At 34.9% G+C, this 25,525-nt stretch overlaps 1 protein-coding gene across 7 annotated transcripts in view; it reads left to right on the forward strand.

The window, feature by feature from the left end:
- Nucleotides 1-4,357: 4,357 nt before the first annotated feature.
- The window catches only part of Ube3a (ubiquitin protein ligase E3A), a 189,842-nt gene continuing 168,674 nt past the window's right edge, over nt 4,358-25,525 (forward strand). For all 7 annotated transcript variants that reach the window (XM_077109185.1, XM_077109184.1, XM_076851274.2 and 4 more), the window contains exon 1: nt 4,358-4,906. The gene's annotated coding sequence lies outside the window, so the exon portion shown is untranslated. The remainder of the gene's footprint in view (nt 4,907-25,525) is intronic.

The following is a 25,525-nucleotide window of genomic DNA, read 5'->3' on the forward strand; positions in this document are numbered from 1 at the left end:
TTGTGAACTTCCACAGATGGTAGAGTAATCAAGTAAGTCAAGGATGGTAGGATGATTTGGTTTCATTCTCCCCTAACTCCAGACTCCTATATTAGGATACAAATTCAGCTGTAGTAAAAGGGATCTAAAATAATTATGGCAGATTACAAATGTTAGCAGCTGATTCAAATTGAAGTTCAAACTGATACACAGACTTTGCCTAATGAAGGCCTCAGGACCCTCCTTATTGCTCTGTGATAATGGGAGTGCCTTCCCCATCTTAATTTGTGCTGCTATAACAAAACACCTGATATTGGGTAATTTACAAAGAATAGAAATTTATTTTCTCACAGTTCTAAAGGCTGGGAAGTCTAAGATCAAGATACTAGCAGGTCCAGTGTCCAATGAAGGCTTCTTTCTGCTTCCAAGACGACACCTTGTTGCATTCTCTGCAAGAGATGAATGCTATTCACATGATGGAAGTGAGGAAGGGCAAAGGAGGGTCTAAAGTAGTTCTTTCCAGGACTTTTATAGGCGCAATAATCCACATGTATAAGGGCGGAGCTCTCATGACTTAATCACTTCTCCAAAAGGTTTTACCTCTTAGTACCACCATAATGGGTGGTAAGTTTCAACATAAATTTTGGTGAGAATACCATCATTCAAACCTTCCAACAAAACAGCTCACCACATTTCAATCCTCAGAAAGGGATGAAAGGAAACAGCAAGTGGAATTCCTTTTCTTCTTCTTCTTTTTTTTTTTAAACAGAGGGTCTCATTATGTTGCGCAGGCAAGCCTTGGAATCCTGGGCTCAAGTGATTCTCTTCCCTCAATTTTCCTGTGTAGCTGGGATTACATGCATGCACCACTGCAGCATAGCATCATTTCTTTCAATAGTGTGATCCAGAAGGTACAAATATCATTTTTATTCAGTCTATTAGCCAGAATTTAGTGACATGACACACTAAGGGGTCAGTATGTGTAAACTGATATGCACATTAGGGATCAATGAGTAAGTAGTCTCTACTACAGCTGTCTAATAAGCTTTTCAAATTTATCATTGTCAAAACCGAATTCCTTCTTGTTATTCTAAAATCTGCTCCTCTGCACAGATATTCCCATCTCAGTTAATGGTGGAAAATGGGACAGTGTTTGAGGTGTTATAGAAATCTAGTTCAAATTCCCTACAAAGGGTTGAAAACTTAGTGTCTTAAGTTTCCAAGTGAGGTCTATGTTCAATATTCAGACTTGAACTCTGACCAAAGTGAAAGAGAAAGAGTACATGTAAATTGTAATATGGAGGGCAAAGAGAACCAAGGATGGAGAGGAAGAGGATTCTGCATAAGAGAATTGAGGAAGAGTGGCCCAAAACACTTGGGGAAAAAAAAGCCAGAGAACTTAAGGTGATGGAACCAAAGAGCAGTTTCCAGGAGGCATTGGTTAGCATGTTGAAGGTTGCAGAAAGATCAGATACTATGAAAAGTGAGAAGCAACCTTTGATTTAGCTATTATGTTATAGTGACATTGATACAAGGAGTGTATAAAGTAAAATGGAGGTAGGTGCTAAATTTTAGTAGTTGAAGAAGGTTTTGGAAGGAAATGGTAATCTGAGTACAGATACCTTTTAAAACAGAAAAGACAAAGTCAATAGAGGGAGAATTTATGAACAGGAGAGGGAAAAACAGAGGGAGTTAATTTTTTTTTAAAGGGGTCTTGAGGTGACCCCTTTTAAAAAATGTCTGTATAAAGGAGGAAGGATGATTCATACTTGACAGGTCAGGAAGAAGGCAAATTTAGCTCTGTATGAATGAAAGCAGGGCACTAAGGAGTTCATACTGGATATATGTAACAGTAAATAACAATATTAATAATACTAATATTACTATTTCTAGTAAGCACTAACATTTATTGTGTTCTTTATTTATTGAAACTAACATTTCTTGAGTACTTATCACATGCTTCTTGGAGTTAATTTTGCTTCAGAAGTACTTGTTAAATATTGGGAACTACTCATACACCAAAATCTTAGAATCTTTCAAGAGATGAGTGTGTTATATTTTGATGCAGCCTAAAAATAGGAATTGTGAATATTACCACATCTGAACTTTCTCCTTCATGTTCTCAGATTATTTCTGATTGTGGGGCATGTTGTATAATAAAAAATTGTGGTTTTGTTTTTTAATTCATCTGTTGTGATTCACATCAATAAGAAATTTTGAGCACTGAAACAGCCCTGTCAAAAACTCCCACTTCACTGGCAGATTAGGGAAAAATATTTCATTTTCAAAAAGTATATTAGTATTAGTACATATTAATAGACAACCCTACTCCACATGAAAAAGTGTTCAGTTTTTACAGGTGTGATATCCTTCTGAACTGCCTTCTAGAGGGGAGGATAGAGATTGTTGATCTTTTATTGATTCCCAAGGCCTGGCACGGTTCTCGGTAAACACAAGTTCAAAGTTTTCACATAGCATTGATGTATAAAATTATACTGCTTTTTACTTTTTACCTGAAATGGGAAAATTATTAGAAACTACTGGTTCTCATTTGGACTAGAATAGTCTAAAGAATTTACTGCAAACTTAGATATGAAGTTTTTTCTGAGAAAACATATTTGAAGAGAAATAAGGGTCTGGTTTCAGATAAACATTTTCTTTTTTATCAAAACTCGTATGTATGGAAATGGAGCACTACTGGTATCCTGAGGACTCCTGATAATATTCATTGCTGACAATTTTTATTAATCAACATTTCTTAATTTAAAAATGGGTAAACCAAAAAATACAGAGTTCCTGTATCAAGTTTAACACTGTAGTCACACACAAGAATATATATATCTAACTTGAAGAACTAAAAGGATAAGGGTAATTTTTTCAGATTCCCAGGAAGTATTAGATTTTTTGTTGGTCTTACTTAAAACCAGAATAGTCATTTCAACATCTAAAAGTAGATTTACTTCCCTCAGTCTTGAAACTCTTTTAGAACTCATGGATTTCAGCCACATTTGAAACTTCAGTCTGTTATAAAATTAATTTCACTTAGACAATTCCTATTTAAGAGAAAATAAAATAGCTAAAAGTATCTTCATATGATAAATCTAGTAGTAAAATTTTGCTTTATTTATTCTAATAAAGTATTCAAAAATTTTCACTCTCAGTTGCTAGTAGTTTCCAAATGTGAATCTGTAATGGGGGAGAAATGGAAAATGAATAAAGATATTTTAAAAATATCTTACAATCAGACGTAGCTTAATACTTTCATTTATCATCAACTGTCCTAGAATAACTTAAATTACTCTTGCTTATTTTTTATAGTTAATTTAATAATTGATTATAGGTGGGAGGTGGATTATTTCTATCCATATATACACAAATTTATGTGTAAAAATGTCAATTACCTGATTTTTATAAAAAAGATGATGTTAAGAATTGCAATGTAAAAATTCACTGCTGATTGATGACATTAACATTTTCTGAATACTAGATGACTGGTGTATCACACAGTACTTAAAGGCTTATCCAAAAAGTGGAAAACCTTAAGATTGAATTAGTGATTTTTAAAATAACTTCGCTAGCAAAATCCCCCTTGAACAAAACAAAACAAAAAACAACAAACAACAACAAAAAAACCCCAACCCTTTTAAAGTCGCCCTAGTATCAAGTATGACACATGGATTTAAAAAGGCTAGGCTGTTATACGAATTAAAATTACCCTCTACCCCCATGGAGTCAACTAAGAGACCACTTACTTTGACAACCCACTAAATGTCAACACTAGGGGAGGTGGGCTTTTACCTTCTAATCACATCCTGTGTTGTCAAGTGGCCTAAGCAGATGACCTTGGTCCTTGAACACTGGCCCACACTCTTGGGCCACCCCTGAAATGTTTACAAGGGCAGCTCTGGGAGAAAAGAAATTCGGGTCGGAACCTAGTATCTGTCGGTTCTGCCTTGCCTCGGGCCTGGGGGTTATCAACACTGCCCAAGCTGACATACGGAATCAATTCACTCCCCAATAAAATCGGAGGCGTTTCTTGGTTGGGTAGGCCCGGGACTCCAACCCTTCTGGGGATCGCTGGGGTTTCCAGAGTGTACCCAATTCTTTCTATTAGGCGACAGAGAGCAGGGACTTAAAAGGGAGATTTTTCTTTTTGCCCAGTCTCAAGATGGCGACCAACCCTAAAGAGACTCCGCGAGACCGCGGGCCATCTCCCCTTCCCACGGGCCCCTGCGCTGGCAGCGACGGTAAGCGGGAGGTGAGGGCAGAGTCGCACGGGATTTGGCCCCGCCCTCCCGCGCTCATCCTAGCACCGCCCCGCGTCCCCGCGTCCGGCTTGGCTGGGAGGCGCGCGCTGCCTGCCGGGATACTCGGCCCGCCCAGCCAGTCCTCCCGTCTTGCGCCGCGGTCGCGAGATCCGCGTTTCTCCCAAGATGGTGGCGCTGGGCTCAGGGTGACTACAGGAGACGACAGGGCCTTTTACCCATCGCCGGGATCCCGACGCATCACACTTCGCTCGCTCGCGCACCCTGCCACCGCGTAGTTATCTGCCGTCCGGGGCGCCCGCCACCCGCCTCCGACTTACGCTTCACCTCTGCCGACCCCGGTCGCTGGCAGCGGCGCCACCCTCAGCTCCTCCTCTCAGTAGCTCGCGGCCTGTAGCCCCTGCCAGGAGGGCCTCGCAGCCCCCCAGTGTGGACAGACAGCGGCGGCTAGCGACGAGTGCCGGGTTTTCGGCGGCCTAGGCGCCCCGTTTCCCGGCCTCGGTTTCCAGAGAAGGAAGCGCGGGTCCCGCATGAGCCCCGGCGGTGGCGGCAGCGAAAGGGAACGAGGCGGTGGCGGGCGGAGGCGGTGGGCGAGGGCGACGACGACCAGTGAAGCGGCCGCAGCTGCGAGGGCCGCAGCCCAGGCGCGGGGGCGACGACAGGTTAGTGTTGCTGCGGACGCGGTCTGGGCCTGGAGGCGCGTTCTCCCCTCGGTCTCCTTTTTTGCCCTCGCCATCCTTCGGGACCCTTCTGGCAAGGATAGGCATCCCTTCCCCCACCCCCACGTCTGCCGGATAGAGTGTTTGGGGGCGCGTGGTGTTGAGGGGCCGGTGCCAGGAGTAGGCCCCTGGTGGCCGCGGCTGCTGCAGCCTTAACTGTCAGTCCTGGATATACGCTGGAGGGAGGGTTTTGTCGTCCTAGGGGACTCGAGAGGGCCCGGGGCGGGGCGGACGTGCTGGGCGTCGAGATGGGGCCCTATTGGAGCTAGGATCGCAGAGCCGGCCAGGGCCTCTAGGCTAGCAAAGGATGCCTTTTCATTCAGAGGGGAGCTCTTTCTCGGCGTTTTCGTCTCTCTTGGGGAAGACATATTTAATCGTGTGCATAGTGGGTTGGGGTTTTGGGGGTGGATTGATAGTGAGGGAGGGCGGATGAAGTGGTATGTCAATCCCAAGGATTGTGCTCACAGATTACTCATGTCTTGTTGATCGCCAGGTTTCTGGATTTGAACGTGAGTTCTTGGGTTTGTTAGAGCTGACTGACTTAAATATAAATGCAAACCTTAAAGCGGGTGGCTTTTTTGTTTTTTTAACCTTTCTAGTTAAAGAATGAAAAGGATGTTTTTCTCATCTTGGGGTAGAGGCTTTTGTTGGTAATGCCAGAATTAAGTGTGCCAAATATTTTTTAATATGTAAAATATAAAATATGATTTTAGTGCAGACACTGGTTAATCTTAGAATTCTAGAAAGATAATCTAGTCTATTATTTTTGGCTTCCTGTGGTCGTATTAAAATAGAAACACCGCAAAATCTGTTTGAGATTATATTTATTTACTGGCTAGGGTGCTGTTGGAAATATAAACTGAATAGCATATGGAATTTACTGGCCAAATATGGATATGGCCCATAATTTTTGATCATTCCATTCATGCAGTATTGGGGGGAAAACCCCAAATGGTTTATTCTATAGTGTTTTTTGTTTCTGTTTTTTTGGAAAGGGAAGGGAATTTGAAATAAAGACGACCTAAAGTTTAAGGTTTAAGAAATAAAAATATTAAAAGTTATGTCAAAGACACGTCGGTACCCAGTAAATCTTGGTGGCTAAATTGAGCAAGTGGCATCAGAAGCGTTTTTCTTACACATCTGACTACACTTAAATACACTTAACTTAAGAAATTATTTGGTAAATCGTGTAAAATTGAGAATTTAGGAGAAAAAAAATTGGTCTTGGTATGTGTAGTGGAAATAGTTTTGGAATTAGATTTGCTTTTAAATATAAGCTACTTATCATGTTTTTAATGAATTGAATACAGTATTAATGATGGCTGTTAATAAGCTTTAAGGATGACTCCTAAACATTAAAAAGCAGCACAAAAACCGACTTTAAAAAAAAAACCCAAAACAACATTCACAACAGCAAAAAAAAAAAAAAAACTTCAAGAAATAATTTATAATTTTTACATATTTGTGATATGCATAGAAGGATGCAAAAATATGATAGAAATAATTTGTAATCTTCATTTATAAAAATAGAATGTATAAGCTAAGAAAATAAGCTATGAAAGTCTTATTTTGTCAATATTTAACTAGTATTAGTGTGCTAAGTAGTGTACACACCATCTTTTGGACATTGCCCTCATCCCTGAGGAGTTTAACCTATGCAGAGATACAACATACTGTGTTTTGATTTCAGAGGTTTTGTAGTCTGCTTTTGTTTTATCTCTCTTAAAATATACCCTTATATTATTTTTTTTCATAGCTTAAAAAGTAACTTTGTAAGTAAGGGTACTTATTAGACATCCCACTTGTCTAGTCCATTTAACAGGATTCTTTGGGTGCCTACAGTGTCTTTGTCCTGTAATCTTTAATCACTTGTATTTCTTAAACTTTGGGTGATTTCTGCGTCAGTCTCCTTTCTCAAAAAAATTGTAATAATTTATTATTTCAATATTGGAATCAGTGGTATGACCCAAAACTATAGATATAGAGAGTATATTACTAGATGTCTTAGTCTCTTCAGACTGTATATCTCAGTTTTTCTTCCTGAGCACTTAATGTTTCCAAATTTCTATTTTTTAAAATGAATATTGGTTATATTATCCAATCATGTTGTATACTTTTTATTTAGACTTAATAAATTGTACAGGCTTAAATGCAGGAGCATTTAAGGTGAATATACAGCTATTAAAAGGTACAGTTTTCTGATGTTCATGGGTGAAGAGAAATCAAAAAGTGATCATTCAAGTAAGTAATGCATGTGCCACAAGGTTATATATATATTTTAAAAAGTCTTAAATGCTCTTTTCATCATAATTCAGGATGATAATTTTGAATAGCTTTGAAAATTCCCCTCTCAGACAAGTGTAAAGATAATGTAATCAGAGATATCTTGGTACATAGAGTGGAAATAGCTTTGCCATTAGAACCTGTTTTTAATTTTGGTGAATCACAGTTTTGTTATCTGTAAGACAGGATGGTGAAACTAACTCAGATTTGCAAGCATGTTAAGTGCTTAATCCATGGGCACTCAATAAATGTTACCTTATAGTCTTCCTCTTCAGTTTTTCTTCTTCTTCAGTTTTTTTTGAAAGGTCTGAAGTACTATATACATAGTGACCTATAGCATTTTATGCTTTATACTACTTGTTTTCTTTCACAGTGTGAACTCAACTTTTAAAGGGCAAGGACTCAGAGGATTCCTAGTGTTTACCTGAGAGTATATTACTAGATGTCTTAGTCTCTTCAGGCTGTTATTATAAAATACTGGAGACAAACAATTATTTTAAAAAAAATTATTTTTTCACAGTTTTGGAGGATGAGAAGTCCAAGATCAAGGTGCTGGCAAATTCCTGTATGTTTGGTGAGGGCTTTCTTCTTGGATCTTAAGATAGCTACCTTTTCACTGTAACCTTCTGTAGTGAAAAGGGGGCCTCTTCAGTAAGGGCATTAATCCATTCATGGGGGCAGATCTTCCCCAAAGTCCTGCCTCCTAAAAAGTAACTTTGTAAGTAAGGGTACTTATTGGTCATCCCACTTGTATAGTCCATTTTTGGTCCTACAGTGTCTTTGGCATGTAACCTTTAATCACTTGTATTTCTTTAGGTAATTTCTGCGTCATTTAGGCTTTCAGCATAGGAATTTGTAGGGGACACAAATATTGAGACTGTAGTTTTAGTATGCTTCAGTTAGTTACCAGTGAATTAGCAGGGGGTCCACTAACATCTCTTAGGTACCTACTGTGGCTACTGTGAGCCAAGATACATTACAGAGGCCACAAAGACATTTGGAAGTTGATGAGTCTAGTGATTTTCTCCATAAAACACATTAAAAAAATTATTAAAGCCCTGTTAAATATGGAACTTAATTCTCCATTCTCTGCCCTTTTAGCTTTAGGGCAGATTTCTATAGATTTAACACCTCCCATCCCCCACCTTCTACTCTACCTGTTTTACTTTTTATATCCCTTTGGCATGTTTTTTACTTCAGGTTTTGGTCCTAGCGCACCACTCAATATTTGGGCATGTGTGTGTGTGTGTGTATAATTTAAAGAATACTTGCCTATGAATACTCCTTCTTTTGGGGGGTGGTGATTATCATTATGTCTTCTAGTAATAGATTCTTAGATGTTGTAAACCTGAGTAGGATTATCCTACTCTGTTTCATTTTATACATAATTGAAGTGTAAAGATGGTTTTCTTAATGTCTCACAGGTGGTGGGGCCATAACCAGCATCTCTGGACTCTTAGTTCAGATTCTAGTTATGACTTTGCATGTAGTTAGGTCTTTGCATGCTCTGTACATGTTTTGTCTTACAATTGTGAAGAGTAGTTAACACTTTGTAATTATCCATCAACTTGTGGAGTTATTTTCTACACTATTAATAGAAGCAAATGAAGTACCACCAGTAGACCTTCTACTAAAGGAAACAAAATTTAATAGAAATAATTAGTACTAATCTTGTAGAAACTTATATTCTATATCCAAATGTGAGATTTTTGAAATACTTAAAGATGCTGTATATATTTTTTTAATAAAAGGACCTATTAACAAATATATAGTGAATATCTTTGCCAACTTTCATTTAATTTAATCTCAAAAATGTTACTAATAGTGCTTTTATGTAAGTTATCTTTATCAAGTAAATTCCAATATGGATAATAATTTGGAAAGGTTATTAATAAGTATTAGTAACCTGATAATGAAATAAGATTATTTTTTAATATTGCTCTTTGTGCTTGAGATTTAGCTAGAAGTCAGCTATTACTGTTTGCTTCTAAGATTTAGGATTTACCCCTCTAAAATTATATAAGATTTTAAGTGCTTCAGCATTTCAACAGGTTCAATGAACAGAAGCCACCCTGGACCATTGAAATGGAGAAAGGAGCACACTAGCTTTGATGTCAGAAGATCTTGGGCTCCTTTGTTTTCTCTAGCTTCTCAACTGGTTACAAGCAGGTCATTTAGTTTTCTAAAAGCCTTTGTTCCTTGAAGTTCCTTACTTGTTTTGTTTCTGAGGACTTTTATATATGTATGTATAATATATATTATATATGTGATTGTTGAAAAGTGAATTAATAATTGACATAGTGATTTGCCTAAGAAGATTGGTTTGTGGTAGACAGGCAGGTGACTAGAATCTTGGTACATACATTTTCATGTTTTTTTTTTTCTTGTTTGTTTGTTTATTTGTTTTAAACAGTTAACCTCTATTTAGAAATATTATTTGGGGAAACGTATAGTATGTTAATTTACTTTAAATATGGTAAGTACATTTGAAATGAACAATAGGTCTTAGTAATACATCTATTGTAGAAAAGTTATTAATACATCATTTAGTGTGACTGATTTGAAGTCAGATTCCTTTTGTGATTTTTCTCTATTTGATCTGTAGTTTTAATTTGATAAAATGGCAAGTGAGTGGATTGACCTGAGAAGAAGAGAGGTTTTAGGGGACATAGAATCCTATGGAATCAGATTATTCATAAAGTTCAGTTCCAGGAAATCTGAACAGGAATCTCATGTAAGGTTTTGCCTCTAGATCATAGAACAGAATCCTATGTAAGACTTTATTAAATTCAGCATCTGTATCTCAAGCAAAAGCATACAGGTGCTATACAAGTTCTGAAGACTTACTAATACAATTAGGATAAAATCTTTTCATGAAACTCTTGGCTAGTCAGTAGAGTCTGATGCTGTTAACTCTTGGCAGCTCAGGGTGTTCCAGAAGTTGGTCTTCTATACTTGTCAGGACAGTTGAGTAGTGTAGCATAGATTCCATTAAGCTACAGAAATCAAACATGAAAAAATTTTTTTGTTCTCTTTGTAGGCATCATTCACTATAGACAAGCCTCATATTTGCTACTTCCTTACACACTCTAGTTCTCCCTATAAAACAGATTCTTTATTTTCTTATTTATTGCCTTTATTACTGTAGCTCTTTTCTAGTTTTTAATGTGTACCCTATGTATGTATGTATGTATGTATGTATACATTCATACATACATATTTTGAGAAATTGATGTTCTTTTTCATGTTTGAGATAAGCATTGTTGCACAAAACTACATAAATGTGGACTAAATGAAGACGCTGTCAGTGTATGCTTCCACACATATTCTGTTCATACATGACTATTTCCTTGCCTCAAAAGGGATGACTTATCTATTTCAAGCTTCTAATGGACTTCTACAATCAGCATTATCTTCTCAAATATGAAGAAGTAGTCTTAGAATTGCCCTTGTAGACTGTAGCCACCATCATGGCTTATATATTTGTATGTTCTTTGTGATAATAGAATTAATTTTGAACCCCCTCTCCCAATTAAATATACAGACACACAGAGAACAACAACAACCAGCCAGGTGTGCATCATTCACTATAGACAAACCTCATTTGCTACTTCCTTACACACTCTAGTTCTCCCTATAAAACAGATTCTTTATTTTCTTCTTATTTGTTACCTTTAGCACTGTAGATACCACTAAAGGAATTTCCTACCTATTATCAAATACTTTCCTATCTATTATCAGATGTCATGCTTTGGAAAATTAATGATGAAATGGCCAGTAGTGTTTTCTATGTAAAGCTAATATATCATGGGGGGAAATATGGGTTATTTCCAGCTTATTAATTATCTTAAGAATCTTAAAATATTGTTCCCCTCTCTGTGTATAGAGCAGTTTTGTTAACCATACAGTGAGCCATAAATAAGGAAGTTTAATTTTCCTTTGTTAAATATTTAAAGTTTTTTTTTTGGGTGGAATTAAACATTAGTCTTTTGAGCACCTATTGTATGCAACATTTATGCTAATAGATAAATCTTATTTCATACAAAGATTAATGGGAGTAATATTTTTCTTTCCTAGTTTTTTGAAGTGTGCTGACAGTGTTCTGTGATAGAAAATACGCTGTTTAAGATAATCCAAATGCAGTTTATGAGAGATGAAAGTGTCCCTAATTACTTACTCTGCTTCATTCTCACTCTGTCTTAAGCATTTTGCTGTCATTGTAATATATTAAATAGATTTAAAGAACAAAGAAGGAAATTGGGGAATTAAATGGATAAAGTTGGATAACTAATGAATCCACTGGGCTCGATTGGAAGTATTTCTTAAAAGTAGACTACGGTATTGAAGTAAAATTCAAATATAATTATGTATTTGAATAACTTGTTAATTTTAGTGGGTTTTTTGGGGGGGTGGATACAGGGATTGAACTCGGGCACTCCACCACTGAGCCACATCCCCAGCCCTGTTCTGTATTTTATTTAGAAACAGGGTCTCACTGAGTTGCATAGTGTCTGTCTTGGCTTTGAACTTGGGATCCTCCTGCCTCAGCCTTCTGAGCCTTGGGATCACAGGTGTGCACCACTGTGCCCAGCTAATTTTAGTTTTTTATACACAAGAAACTAGATTTCAGCATTTCAAATTATGTTGTGTAATTATTGCTCAGTATATCATATTTCAAATTATTTTAGAAATGATGGTCTTGTTTTATTTAATTCAGTATGGGATCACCTCATCACCAATCCTGAAAATTACATCTTTTGGCATAAATTGAAGGGATGCATCTCAGACTGGTTATATAATAGCTCAGTGGTAGAGCACTTACTAGCATGCATGGGGCTCTGGATTCAATCCCCAAAACCGCAAAACAAAACAGATGGATCTCAACTGGACAATAGTGTCACTTATCTCAATTGAAATTAAGTAATTTTGTTTTTTTTTACTCCTGAATGGAAGAGTCTATGAAACCAATAAATGTTTGTGCACAAACTCTTTTTTCCATATGCAGATTTAGAAATTTGTGAATGCTGGAATAAGTGAACTGCTTTCTAGTTTGTACAGGCTTGCTATATTGCTATGGGCTCATGAACTATGTGTGAAAGATCAGGAACAATCAGTACTCCAGGCTTGAGAAAATAAAGGAGTTTTAAGTGCAAATAGGCAAATGATATTATTGTACAATGTATCACTTTACTCTTTGTGCCTGTGTTGAATTTCAGCTAGTCATTCAGAGACAAGGTGGAGGTGTTGATGTGTGTATGCATGTGTTCTTATTGCTAGTTAAGTCCAGATTTTCAGAAATGGGCTTATCTCTTCAGTGATGAAGATGTAAAGTATCTATACTTTATGCTAGCATGTATCTAAATTGCCATGTTGCAATAGTACTTATATTAATTATGTTTTTAGTAGTGTATCTTTTCTTAGTTATAAGAAGTTTGATGATCTCCAAGACAGTGACATTTTAACCTAGGACATTATATACTAATGCATTTTAAAAATATATGTAGATATTTTAATTCCCAAATATTTCAAACATAGAAAATAATGAATATCTATTTACATACCACCCCCAAATGGAAATTATGTCAGATTTGATCTTTTGGAGAAAAAATGAGTAACCCTATAGTGACTCACTTGTAGCAACTCCACTCCTCCAAGTGTTAGTACCCTCTCTTTTTACCCAGAATAACAACTGTCTTGAGATTCTAGAATACATTGTACATGTGTCATAAGTGATATAAGGTGTTTAAATTCTTGCAGATATGTTTTTTCTATCTTTCAGTAGATTATTAGTATTAGTATTAGTATTTGAGATTGAACCCAGGGCCACTTAACTACTGAGCCACATCCCTAGCCCATTTTTAATTTTGATACAGCCTCCCAAGAGGCTGAGACACTGGGATTGTTGGCAAGACCTACCAGGCCTTCCTTTCATCAGGTTTTTAAAGTCAATATTGGGCTGGAGATGTAGCTTAGTGGCAGAGCACTTGTTTAGCATACACAGGTCCTGGGTTCAATCCCTAGTACTTCCCAAAAAGCGGGGGTGGGGTGGGGAAGGTGTCAATATTATTAAGTTTTGAGATAACATACATTGGTATAGGTGGAGCTAATTTGGTTTTATTGCTTTATGATCCTCCATTATATACAGATATAAAATGTTTTTATCTCACTATTGATGAGTATTTTTAGTAGTTTCCTATTTTGCTTTTTTAAGTAATGCTTATGCATTTTTTATACATGTGTCTGCCTCTGGCAGATGTTTCTCTTGGGAAGATCCATAAAAGAGATTGGTGGGAAATAGGATCTGAGTATTTTTAATTTTATTATATTGCTGAATTCTGTTAAAATGGATTAGCCAAATATACTTTGTTAGCAGTGTGTGGGCATTTTTGTTTTTAGAATCCTTCCCTGGTTCTTGAGATTGTCAGATTTTAAAATATTTGCTAAAAATGATGGATATGAAATGCTATATAATTTGCATTTACTTCATTATGTGGAGTGCTTGGTAAAAAGATGTGAATTTTATTATTTTCTGTATGTTTTAAATATTTCATAAGTTAAAAAATACTTTTCTTCTAAGAAAAGAGACACCATTGTGCATTTATATTGAAAAAGATCTTAAAGGTCATCTCATCCAAACTTTTTACTTTACAGTGTAGCCAAGGAAAGTTTTCAGAAAAATATAAAATATAAAATCTGGTCCTTGTATTCTTTTTTATCCTATGGAATTTCAGCGTTTTTAAAAATATTTATTTTTTAGTTTTAGGTGGACACAGTATCTTTATTTTATCTTTATGTGGTGTTGAGGATCGAACCCAGTGCCTCCAGCATGCCAAGCGAGTGCGCTACCACTTGAGGCACATCCCCAGCCAGGAATTTCAGTTTTTGATGTCAAAATAAGGAGTTGTTCTTAGGATTTGTGCTTTTTGTTTTAAGGAATTACTCTAATAGGACTTTTTATTTCTAATTATTTACTTGTTTACTTGTTTTTTTTTTTTTTTGCGTTTAGGTCCATCTTAAGGAAGTTAGGAATTTTTTTTTTTTTAACGTGTGAAAAACTAGTAGTTCCAACATTATTAATTCTTCCCCCATATATTTTTTAAAATGTCACTTGAATCATCTCCCATATGCTTGGGTATGATTTTTAACTTCTTCATTCTTTTTTGTTTGATTAACTATTTCCAAAACATGGTCCCACTATACTACTACTTTTATTTATAATAGCTTTATATAAAACTTTGAAATTTGAGAGTTTTCTCAGCTTCCGCCTGTATTATTTTCCAAATTCTTGGCTCTTCTTGAACCTTTACTCTTCCATAATAATTTAAAACTAGTTTTTCAAGTTCCTTTGTGGAATTCATATACTATGTGTCCTTTTGTGTGGCTTCATTACTTAGCATGGGGTTATTGAGGTTCATTCTGTTGTATTGCATTTCATTTCTTTATGAATGAGTAACATTTTGTAGATATACTCCATATTGTTTATTCCTTCAATTGGTTATTATGAATACTGTTTCTGTGAACAAGCTTTTGGGCTGTTTAATTCCCTTGAATATACATCTCCAGTGAAACTGCTGGGTCATACAGTAACCCAAAGTTTAACACTTGAGGAATTGCTAACCAATTTTATAGTTGTACCAGCAATATGAGGATTCTGATTATTCTATTTTCTTGTCAGTCGTCTCTGTCCTTTGTTTTTTTTATTAATTCTTTTAGGTTTGAAAGTGTCTTAGTGACTGTTATTTGCAGATTCTTGATGACTTAATGAGCATCATTTTATGTGCTCATTGTCTATTTCTTTTGGGGAAATATCTGTTTAAATTCTTTAGAATTTTTTTAATTGATGTGTTGTAAGAGTTCCTTATATATTCTGCACATAAGACTCTATCAGAGATGTGAGATTGTAAATATTTCCCCCCATATTCTGTGGATTGCCTTTTTACTTCATGAGTTTCACTGGAAATACATATTTTTAATTTTGGTGAAGTCTAGTTAGATTTTTCTTTTGTTGCTTGTGCTTTTGGTGTCATTATCTGGGAAGCCACTAGCTAATTTGAATTACAAAGGTATATACTTTCTCTAAGTTGTGTAGTTTTAATTATTATATTTAGTTCTATATTTGTTTTAAGTTAATTTGCGCATGTATGTGGGCTCCAGCTTTAGGCTTTATTCTTTTCCTTGTAGATATTCATTTGTCCCTGCACCATTTGTTGAAAAGACTATTCTGACCCCATGAATCAACCATAAATATAAGGATTTACATTTTGAATCCAAGTTATATTCCATTGGTCTGTATGGTCTTATGCCAATTTTAATTACTATATCTTTTATTATATCTTTTAGTAAGGTTTGAAATCAGAAAATGTAAATATTCAAGCTATTGTTCTTTTTTATATTGTTTTGACTATTTGGGTTTTAAAAATTTCCTTATGAATTTTAGAGTTATTTTGCAAAATATGTCCCTGGTATTCTGATAGCCCCCCAACTTGTATTCTCACTGTATTATAAATTTCTAGAGATACTTATGACATTTATTTTTACATAGGCCTGGTGAAGTTTTTTTTTTTAAATAGCTATAAAACTATTCTTTAGTCAGAAATACCACCTTCATCATTTAAGAGAGAATTTTTTAAAAACATTTTTTTAGTTGTAGATGGACACAATTTCTTTCTTTCTTTATTTTTATGTAATGCTGAGGATCAAACCCACACATGCCAGACATGTGCTCTGCCACTGAACCACACCCTCAGCCTAAGAGACAATATTTTGTTACTAGGTTTTGTTACATATCTGGCTGATTTCTGTCACTTATAGAAATTTAGATATTTTATTAAACCTGGATGTCATTAAAATTCCTTGAGAGACAATGTTAAAAGAGTCGCTGAAGCTTAAGGTATTTCGTGTCTTAACAGGAAAGTGAAAGGAGCCAACCAACACACACAAAAAAGGGCTGAGGTTCTAATCATGGCAAGTCTTTATTTCTAAAGTACCAACAAGAGTACCCTACTTACTCCATGGCTTTTCTGTTAGCCCTAAAATAAATGTAATAATTTTTATTCTGTTCATAGGCTTACTTTACCAGGAAATCAGTTGTATAATTCCTATAAACCAAAAAATTTACCAACCAGATTTTGTAGAAATATATTTTGATGAAACAAATCAAAATTAATTCTATAACTGGTATCTGTTTAAATGCAGTTCTCTTTCTCAGACTGAATCATCTTCTTTCCAATTCCTCATTTTTTGTCTTCTAATATTGTTATTGCTGGTGTGTGTGTGTGTGTGTGTGTGTGTGTGTATAGAGAGAGAGAGAGAGAGTTAGAGAGATACATATCTATACGTGCCCCTGAGAAATCTATTAAATACAGGTAAAATGTCAATAGTGATTTCTTTTTTGGAGGAATATACTTGCAGGTTTCTTTGATAGGGTTTTTATTGTCTGTAAATCTGTTTTATATGTATATGTATGTCTATATGTGTATATAGAGCTATATAAATATGCAAATATTTATGCATTAAATATTTATGATTTATATGCAACATATATACATAAATGTATTTACACAGGGGTATTGGTGGTTTACTATTATATCTTTTTTGATCTCTGGATATGAGATATCTTTCCATGTATTTCTATCAATGATTTATTTTGTGGTGTTCAGGAATAAATATAGGGTTTGTGCACGCCGGGTAAGCATTTTACCACAGAGTTTAAAATATATACCCCCAGCCCTCTTATGTTTTGTAGTTTTCAGTGTCCAGGGTTTTCTTTTACTTATTTAGTACTTTTGTTATGCTTATTCCTAAGAATTTTTGTTCTTGCTGTGACTGCAGATGGAATTGTTCTCTTAATTTCATTTTCAGATTGTTCATTACTTATACATAGATTTTTGTATACTAAAGCTATGTTCTATATAACTTATTTTTTCTTTTAACAATATTATAGAAATAAACAGTTATATGTATGTCTGTTTCATTTATTTATAGTTCATTGAACACTGGTGTGGCTGGTAGTTTTCTAGATTCTGATGGTGGCAGCAATGTCCAGAATCCATCTAAATCCCTGCCACAGGCACTTGTATGCTAGAAATGGAAAGATAATAAATAAAATATATAAAAAGTGGAAAGAAATCACAAACAAGATATGCAAAATAATGTTACATAATACATGGTCCTAAAGAGAGAAAAAAAAAATAAAGGAAGTGGGATATAAAGTTTTTGGAAATGGGAAGAATGAGGGGAAATTTTAGATAGGGTTATCAGAGAAAACCTCACTGGAATGGTAATTTGGGCAAAAAATTGAAGGAGATAGCCATGTGGATTTTGGGGGGAAGAACATTCAGGCAAAGGTTGTGGTGAATAGGAGACCCTAAAGTGGAAGAGTATTTATTGTGTTTGAGAACAGGGAGATGGCCAGTGTGGCTTTAGAAAAATAAATGATGGAAAATTAAGAGTCAGATAGTGGAGGGTCTTTGGTCATAATTAGGAGTTTGTTTTTAATCTTCGAATATTAAGGAAATTCATTGGAAGTTTTTGAATGGGAGAGAAAGATATGGCATAGGGCTTTGGTAAGATCACTTTGTTTTTTTTTTAATATTTATTTTTTAGTTGTAGTTGGACACAATACCTTTATTTATTTACTTTTATGTGTCACTGAGGATCAAACTCAGGGTCTCACACATGCTAGGCGAGCACTCTACTGCTGAGCCACAACTGCAGCCCCTGGTTGCTGTTTTGATCATGGACTGAAAGAGGACTAGGGCAGAACCAGTTGGTATGTGATTACAATTTCATTGGACAGGTGATGCCAAGAGGGTGGTGAGAAGTGGTTGAAAATTGAGTACATAGGATAAAAGTGAACTACAAGATAGCACAAAGGTTTTGACCAGAAACAACCAGAGAATAGAATTGAATAATTCTTTTTAATTACTTCATTAAATATGTATATAACATCACATGCCTACATGATTGCAGGGGGGATTTAAACTGTGGGAAATCGTGTTAATGAACATTTGTCCTGAAATAAATTTGAGATGGAAAGACTTTAACCTGTGTTCTATCAATCTTTAGAACTGAACTAGGAACCCTGAGAGGTCATAATATATTTTGAAACACTTTCCCATTATGGAAGTTAGATTACTTTCAATTTTGCCTTTACAAATAATGGTGCCTGTTCTTTCTGTAAGGTAGAGTCCCACAAACAGGATTGTTAGGCCATTAAGCTATGTCAATTTAAAGATTTGGTAAATTTTGCCAATTACAGTTACCTTTTAAAAAGCATTTTTAGCAAGTTTCATGCCCTCAAATGATGCATGAAGCCACTTACTTAGCTCATTGCTGTTTTATTTTATGTGCATATAAAAGTCTTTAAAATATTTATAAGTAGCTTTATTTATTTGATATAGGTAGTCCCTCTTTTGGTCCATTTTTTATAATGATTTCATTTATTATTTTAAAGCACTCTTATTTAATCCTTTACTATTATTTGCAAGTATTGTTTCATCATCCATCATTTACCTTTATGGTATTTAATCAAGTGAAGCTTTAAATTCTTTATGTAGGTAAATTTGTGTTTCATGGTGCTGTTTTAGCATGCTTACAAAGATGATGTATTAAAATATCGTTATGTTTTCTTTCATACTTTTATGATTGTACTTTGTTGGTTTAGATTTATAAATGTAGATCTGAAAATTCATAATTTTGTATATGGAATGCTGTGGTTTAGATAGGAATTGCAGGTGACATTTTTGGATATGGTATAAGTGTCTACCTTTTATTTTCTTTCACTTGGGTATCTGAGTGTCTTGATCACTTAAAGAATCTTTCTATAATAAGTTTTCACAGACTTTGAAAAAAAATCAAGTTTTTCTTGAATAATTTATATACCCCTATTATCTGTACAGTTGGATGTATTTTGACAAATGTGAATACTAATTGCCACCATGACCATAAGCTAGAATATTTGATTCCCCCTCAAAAGTTCCCTTGTGTCTTATTGAAGTTGTTCCTCTCTTGGCTCCAGGCAACTATCTAGTGTATTAGTTTAGTTTGTTCTAGAATTGCAAATAAGTGGAATAGTGCATTTTTACTCTTCTGGCATCTTTCACTTAGTTTTTGAGATTTATCTATTTTGTGTGTATCACTAATTTTTTTTAGGATAGTGTATTTATTCATTCATTTTTTTTTGATGAAACTTTAGATTGTTTCCAGTTTTAAGCCTTTGTGAATGAAGGTATATTTTGTATACATGTCTTTATAGCATATTTTCATTTTTCTAAAGTAAATCCCTTAATTTGGAATTAATAGATCACTTGGTAGGTCACTAGTTTCGGTTTAAATGTATAGAGAACTGTACAATTATTTTCCACATGGTTATGCAAATTTATATTTCATCCAGTGGGTGAGAGTTCCATTTTCTCCAAATCCTTGTCAACATTTTTATATTCTGTGTCTTTAATTGTAGATAGGCATGTTTGATATCCCTTGGCAGTTTCTTGTTTTAATTGTGGTAAAATATGCATAACATAAAGTTTACCATTTTAACCAACTTTAAATATACAGTTAGATAGCATAAAATTCATTCATGTTAAGTGGGCAACTATCACCACATAGTTGGTGATGGATAATGGTGATAGTTGCACAATTTTTCTTTCTCCTAAATTAAAACTCTGTACTCATTAAACAATAACTCCCCATTACCTCTTTTCCCTAGCCCCTGATTATTACTATTCTGATTTCTGTCTCTAAATTTCTACTATTTCAGGCACTTCCTGTTATTGGAAGTAGTTATACTTAGACTGTGTCTGGCTCATTTCACATAGCACAGTACCCTCAAGGTTCATCCAGGTTGTAACGGGTCAGAATTTGACTCTTGAAGGTTGAATAAATTCCATTGTGCATACCACATTTTATCTATTCATCTGTATTTGGTTGTTTGCACTCTTTGGCAGTGTGAATGGTGCTGCTATGAACAATGTACAAATATATTTGACTCTCTGTCAATTCTTTGGGCTATGTATCCACATATTTTAGATGATAATATTATACTTTTAAATTTTTTGATGGACCAACCCACTGTATTTGACAGTGGTTGCACCATTTTACCAGGGTTCTAGTTTTTCCACAGCCTTGTTAAGACTTGTTAGTTTGTTGTTTTTTAAAAATAATTGCCATTATTGTGTGAAGTGTCATTATCATTTTAATTTATATTTTCCTAATAACTAAATTTTCTTCTTTTGTGAATGTCTGTTCACATGTTTTACACATTCTATTCTTTTTCAGAACATAAGCCCTTTGTCAAATGTATGTATGTATACTGAATCTTTACTGATTTTTCTGGCTATTTATTTTATTAATCACTAAGGGATTAGTATAGAATTCTCCCAACTGTGATTTGGAGTTTGCTGTCTTTCCTTTTGTCCGTTTTTGCTTTAAATATTTTCAAGCTGTGTTAATAGCTAAATTCATATTTGGAACTAAATTCATATTTGATGAATTGATCCCTGTTATCTTTATAAAATGTCCTAGATGTTCCTTGTCCTAAAATCACTTTTGTCTAGTATTAACATAGGCACTCCTCCTTTCTTAGGTTTGGTTTTTGTATCTTATACCTTTTGCCTATCCCTTTACTTTTAACTTATCTATCATCATAGTTAATGTGCCTTTCTTTTAGACAACATAGTTGAATCTTGCTTTTTGATTGGTTTTTAAACTCTACCTTTTGAGTGTTGTTCATTTACATTTATTATATTATTGTAGTTAAGACACTACTTGTTTTCTATTTGTCCTATCTAAATTTTTTTTTAAAGAGAGAGAGAATTTTTTTAAGTATTTATTTATTTTTTTAGTTTTCAGCGGACACAACATCTTTGTTTGTATGTGGTGCTGAGGATGGAACCCAGACCGCACGCATGCCAGGCGAGTGCGCTACCGCTTGAGCCACATCCCCAGCCCCCTATCTCAATTCTTAAAAAACAAATTTCTTCCTTTCTTGCTTTCTTTTGGATTGAGTTTTTTTAGGGGGCGGGGATGAGGTTGGGGGTTTGTTTTGTTATATGGAGAATGTAACCCAGGACCACCTCATTGTATGCTAGGCAAGTTCTCTACTACTGAACTACATCCCCAGTTCTTTTCATTTTATTCTGAGACAGAGTCTTACTGAATTACCCAGTCTGGCCTTGAACTTGTGATTTTCTTCCCTCCACTTACTGAGTATCTTGGAATACAGGTGTGTGCTACTATGACCAGCTGGATTGTGCATTTTTTTTAAGAGTTTTGTTTTGTCTCCATTCTGAGCTTATAACTCTGCTCTTGCTGCTCTAGGGTCAACTCTAGAACTTATAAAATACATATTTAACTTATTTCTATCTATCTTGAAAAACATTATATCTCTTAGTGTATAGTGTAAGAGCAGTAGACTAGTATACATTTGTTAATCCTTCCTTGTTTGTTTTGCTGTTGTGATTTTACTGCTTCGTTTTATAAATTCCATAGTAGAGTTTATAAATATTTCTTAAAAAGGAATTTTAAAACTAAGAATAACATTTTTTTCTTATTTGTCATTTTCATTTCTGTTTTAGATTTATGTAGATTTCTTTTTTTAAAATTTTGATCCAGGTTTCTGTTGTCACTTTCCTCCTATTTGAACAACTAACATTCTAAAGTATAGCTTTACTGGCTACAGATATTCAGATTTTTTTTTCTTTTTTGGTATGGAGATAACTTTATTTCACACATAAATATCAAATTACAAAAGTTTTCAAACTTACGTAGACTTTAAAATAATTGTGGCATGTAATTGTACAAGTAACATTGATATATTTCCTTTGTTTCATATTTATCCATACCTATCCTTCTATTAGTTTGTCTTTTTTGTGCTTTTCAAGGTAAGTTACAGGTACTTACATGTTTTTGTACCACTCCCTTAATTTCATCATGTATATTAACTGGAATCAAGTGTACTGTTCCATTTATTTTCTTCTGTGTAACAGATCACCTTAAGGGGACAGTTAAACATCAACAGTCATTTACCTCTGAAACTGAATTTGTGCAGGAATTGGCAAGAAGAGCTTGTCTTGGCTTTAAGCATATTAGCTGGGTAACTTGAAGACCAGAGGCTAGCATCATCTTAAGGTTTGTTCAGTCATACATCTGCAGATTGATGCAAACTGTCAGGACTTTAGCTGGAGCTCTGGTCTGGAATGCTTCATTTTGGTTTGACATGTAGCTACTTGGCTACCTTGCAGTGTGGCTGTTTTCCTCATAGCATGTTTGACTAGCTCCCAAGAGTGCAAGGTAGATGACCATGGCATTTTTATGACTTACTGTCAAAAGTCATAGAGCTCATATGTCTACTTCATTGAAAGTTTATAGGGAACTTGAGCAAATTTGTAATACTGTTTGAAAGTCCTTACTTGCTGATTCCTTCAGTCCTTCCACTTTATCTGCTGATTTTTTTTTCTCTTAGTTATGTGTTGTATTTTCCTGTTTGTTTGTGTAGTAGCAGTTTCTTACAAATTCTGGATATAGTAATATTTTGTTATATTATTTTGGCAGTCAGCTAAATAACTTGCTGGTCAGTTTGATCCCTTTAAGGCTTTATTAGGATGTATCTAGAGGAAGCCATTACTTTTAAGGATAGTAGCTACTGCTAAGTCAGGACCTGTTTTGAATCTCTACTGAATGCTCCAGTGTCCATTTATTTTCTTTTCACTATGGTTGGAGAAAACACAGGAGTTTGCCAGTCCTTTCTAAGCACTGGGAATATTTCAGCTCATAATTCCTCTTCTTTCACCTTCATGGAGTATTTCACTTTTGCAGTGATTATACTGCAACAGACTCTCAAGTGGCCCGTATTTTGTAGCTTTTTCTCTGCATAGCTCCCTTCCTCTCTATTATTCTATCATAAATTTTACCCATTTTTGGCCCCCTCAACTGTGATATCCTGCCTCTCACCTCAGTGAGATTGCTGTCTTATGATTGGACTTCCCCTACATTGACTATTGGTTGAAAAGTGCCTCCAGGTAGAATTCCAAGAATTTCTCTTGCTTGGGTTACAGTCTTGTTCTGCCTGTTATCCAGGGTTTGAACATGTGTGTGTGTGTGTGTGTGTGTGTGTGTGTGTGTGTGAGAGAGAGAGAGAGAGAGAGAGAGAGAGAGAGAGAGAATGTGTATTTGTAGATGGACACAATGCCTTCATTTTATTTATTTATGCGTGTTAGGCAAATGCTCTTATCACTGAGCTACAACCACAGCCCCACATTCTTGTTTTTGACAAGAAGCACCTGTAATATATTTTTGAAATTTTCTCTAGAATTAATTTCTTGTTCTGTATATCTGTTTGTCTACTGCTTATGCCACCCTAGTTTTTAAAATAAACTCTTTTGATTGTAGTATAGTATACATACGGCAGAGTGAGCTTATAAGTATATATAGCTTGTTAAACTTTTATATATTGAGCATGCATATTCAGCCAGGCTAACAAGCATTAGCATATTCTCTTTACTCCGTCACTACCCATTTCCCCCCAAGGGTAACCACTGTCCTATTTCTAAAAGCATAGATCAGATTTGCCTGTTTTATTATATATATAAACTGGAATCAATCATATTTATAGATAGTCCCCAACTGTGTTTCAACTTACAGTTTTTTGCCTTGCATATGATGGTGCAGAAGCCATATGCATTCAGTAGAAACTGCTTTGAATTTTGATATCCCCCACCCCCAGGCTAGTGATACACTTGTGATATTCTCTCATGGTCTCATGGTGCTGGGCAGTGGCATTGACACAGCTCCCTGTTAGCCATGAAATTGAAGGTAACTTAAATTTTACAGTCTCTCTTGTTGAAGTTTTAGTTATCCGCAGTCAGCTGAAATCTGAGAATATTAGAAAATTCTAGAAACAACTATAAGTTTTAAATTGCACCTCATTCTGAGTATCGTGGCCATTGGGCTCCTTGGGATGTGAATCATCTCTTTGTCCAGCATACCCATCATATCATATGTCCAGCCTACTACCCACCCCATTGGTCAGTTAATGGCGTTTGCAGTTTCATACTGCTTTTATTCAAATAACCCTTATTTAATTTAAAATGACCCCAAAGTGGAAGAGTGGTGATGCTGGCAATTTGGATATTATAAAGAGGCATAAATGGTTTCTTTAAGTGTTGTTTAAAATCAAAAAAGTACAGTAAGATATCTTGAGAGAACTTCACATAATGTTTATTATAGCATATTGTTATAATTGTTGTTTATTAGTGTTGTTAGTTTCTTATTGTGCCCAACTTATAAATTAAACTTTCTAGGTATGTGTGTAGAAAAAAATAAAGTATATATAGAGTTTCCTATTATGTGTGGTTTCAGGGATGCAGCTGGGAGTGTTGGATCCTCTGAGAATGAGGAGACTGCTGTTCTGCATTGCTAAGCTAGCTATAATGTTCAGTAGGCTCAGTATATTAAATGCATTTTTTACTTACCATATGTTCAACTTATAGGTTTTATCCTTCATCACAAGTTGAGGAACATCTGTAGTTGTGTCTGGTTTCTTCCATTTAATATATTTTTGAGATTTATTGTTGGTTGTAGTAATTGGTTGTCATTGCTGTATAGTGATTTTTTTTTTTTTTAAAGGAATGTACCTCATTTTGTTCTGCCATTGATGGACATTTTTAGTCATTTTTGATTTGGGGCTATGAAGAATAATGCTCCTGTAAACATTTCAATGGATGTCTTGTCAAGATATGTATTCATATCTCTTATACATAGTGAAATTTAGTTATTAGATATACATATATTTAGTTTTAGTGTATACTGTTCAAGTTTTTTGAAAAAAAAGTACTGATTTTAATACTATTTAAATGAATATAGTATGCTTTAATATCCAGCAAAGCAAGTTCCCTGAAAGACAGGGAACTTTTCTGTTAGGAACAAACTTTTTTTTTTTTTTTTTAAACATAATCTTTGAAATAAACTTTGGTAAATTGACATTAGATTAAAGTTATGTTAATTTGAAGTGAATTGTTCATCCATGAATGCATTTGGAACTAACTTAACATATTTTTTTTTTAGTCTGTAGATCCTGATTGCACCCCCCGCTTTTTTTTTTTTTTGGAGGGGGGAAGCATGGTATTAAAACATAGTTACCATAACTGTGAAAATAATATGGAAGAAATGATCCCTGCCATCAACCATATAATAACTAGAGGCACTGACAGATGTATACAGATAACTATAACGCATAGAATAATAAATATAGGATGGCATTAATAAATTATTTTATGGTAT

Source organism: Callospermophilus lateralis, chromosome 3, assembly GCF_048772815.1.
Source record: "Callospermophilus lateralis isolate mCalLat2 chromosome 3, mCalLat2.hap1, whole genome shotgun sequence".
Classification (NCBI taxonomy): Eukaryota; Metazoa; Chordata; class Mammalia; order Rodentia; family Sciuridae; genus Callospermophilus; species Callospermophilus lateralis.